The 2,500-nt window shown below is 38.1% G+C and overlaps 2 non-coding genes across 2 annotated transcripts; both read right to left on the bottom strand.

Annotated features, from left to right (window-relative positions):
• Positions 1–374: 374 nt before the first annotated feature.
• trnas-aga (transfer RNA serine (anticodon AGA)) lies at positions 375–456 on the bottom strand. The gene has a single exon. It is a non-coding gene; the product is annotated as a tRNA-Ser (tRNA).
• Positions 457–2,280: 1,824 nt separating this feature from the next.
• On the bottom strand, positions 2,281–2,362 carry trnas-aga (transfer RNA serine (anticodon AGA)). The gene has a single exon. It is a non-coding gene; the product is annotated as a tRNA-Ser (tRNA).
• Positions 2,363–2,500: the final 138 nt, after the last annotated feature.

Here is a 2,500-nt window from a genome sequence, read left to right on the forward strand (position 1 = left end):
AACAAAAGAGATTTCATTATTTTGCATGTAACATAAATGTGTCAAAAAGTGCTTATGATTGGTTACAACTGAGAATTATTTTATATTTCTATTAATCCTTAAATATTATGGTTTGACTGTATCGAAATCATTAAGGTTGCAGAATGAAAACTATTGACGTCAAATCTTTCTTTCATGTTACACATTAGCCTCGGAAAAGTCCTTTAATGGTTTAAAGGAATTTTTTACACTTGGACATCTTCAACACATGTTCCTCTTAAGTAAGATTTTCAACATTGCTTCAAGTGATGCACAATATCCTCGAGAGCTTATGTTTTTGAGAGAAACAAAGTTTGCATCATGTGGTTAAAATTGTCACTTGCAACCATACTGCACGTTGTTGGCAGGATTTGAACCTACGCGGGGAGACCCCAATGGATTTCTAGTCCATCGCCTTAACCACTCGGCCACAACAACCTTTGTGTTGCTCTATCTTCTGCATTTATGGAAATTTTGTAACAGCCAAACTGTCCTCAATCCTTCTATCTGTCTAAACAAGGTCAGGCATTACACGTTTATGATTTGAGAGGGACCACAGTTGAACAATAAAACAAACTAACAAAATATATTTCATTATTTTGGAGAGGGTGCTCGCTGCAGAACTACAAAGGCGGAGCTGCACCATAAGGTGGAGCTGCACCAGAGTCAGCCCCGCCCATTCACGCAAACTCAGCCTAGCCCACTGACTTCCGTTCTTGTTTTTCAACTTTATCGCAAACTAACCTGACTCATGAATTACGGCTGTTACTAGTTTACAGTCGTTAATGCTTTGTTCTGTGCGCCAATTAAACAAGATAAATATAACTTGCTACATGACAAAGTCTGAATATATCCTGAAATGAAAAGGTTTCTTTCAGCGAATATCTGCCCACAGCCGCTCCAACAAAACTCCTGTACAACAACATTTGACTTTATTATGTGAGTTCTGGTAGTCCAGTGGCAAGATTGTTTAACTTAAGTTTTGCTTTCCCCTCAGCTGATGCTGGTTCGGTTCTCGGTGGGATCGGCAACAATCTATTTTGCCAGCTGAAACATTTAATTTGTTCATATTTTAGTTGTAATGTTCATTTTCAGCAAAATATTTATGTCTCTACAAGTTCTTTGAATTTGGTCGTTCCTAAACAGCATTTTAGTTGAAACTCTGCTCACAAATGGACTCACACTGGCTAAATAAACGAATGAATAAATAAAAAAACACATTAGTCATTATATGTTAAACGGCATACCAATAAATTGTTGTAAACATAGTACTGGCAAGTGTAGCTAGAAATGAGGAAAAGGGCTTATAGAATATTTCCACTACTGGGAGGCGAACCTGCGCAAAACTGCATGTCAACCTGACAGCATAACCACTACACCACCACATCTTGTAATACTTGTGTGGTGTTGCATGTTATTGTGCCATTCAGTGTGTCTTTGTAGACGGGATGTATGATTTTTCTGGCGGTGTCTCAGTAGAAGTCATTTCAGAAATAATTTGTCAGAAAATTCACAGAATATCCAGATTTGAGAACCAAGACCAGACCCACTTCGGGGGAGGAGACCAAATTGAAGCTGAGATGGGAAGAAACTGCATGAATGAGGCCAAAAATGGCTTTGGCATGTTTCGTATGAGGAAATGACAATATAACATGATTAAAAGTTCCAAAAGTTAGATTTTTAATTATATGGAACCTTTACAAAAACTGTTCAATTCACTTCTCAACTCCGTCCCCAATCCTGCATTTTTTAGCTATAACACCCTCTTTGGTTCCAGAATGCTATAAAGTCTGACAACTGGAAGGAATTGGACTGACTCTGATAGAATGGGCGGGGCTGACTCTGGTGCAGCTCCACCTTCTGGTGCAGCTCCGCCTTTGTGGTTCTGCAGCGAGCACCACTTGTTATTTTGCATGTAACATAAATGTGCCAAAAAGTGCTTTTGATTGGTTTCAAACGAGAATTTTTTTATATTTCTATCAATCCTTGTATATTATGGTTTGACTTCATCAAAATCATTACTTTTGCAGAATGCAAAGTCTTGACGTCAAATCTTTCTTTCATGTTACACATTAGCCTCGGATAAGTCCTTTAATGGTTTAAAGGAATTTTTTACACTTGGACATCTTCAACACATGTTCCTCTTAAGTAAGATTTTCAACATTGCTTCAAGTGATGCACAATATCCTCGAGATCTTATGTTTTTGAGAGAAACAAAGTTTGCATCATGTGGTTAAAATTGTCACTTGCAACCATACTGCACGTTGTTGGCAGGATTTGAACCTACGTGGGGAGACCCCAATGGATTTCTAGTCCATCGCCTTAACCACTCGGCCACAACAACCTTTGTGTAACTCTATCTTCTGCATTTATGGAAATTTTGTAACAGCCAAACTGTCCTCAATCATTCTATCTGTCTAAACAAGGTCAGGCATTACATGTTTATGATTTGAAAGGGACCACAGTTGAACAATAAAACAAG

Source organism: Nothobranchius furzeri, chromosome 2, assembly GCF_043380555.1.
Source record: "Nothobranchius furzeri strain GRZ-AD chromosome 2, NfurGRZ-RIMD1, whole genome shotgun sequence".
Lineage (NCBI taxonomy): Eukaryota > Metazoa > Chordata > Actinopteri > Cyprinodontiformes > Nothobranchiidae > Nothobranchius > Nothobranchius furzeri.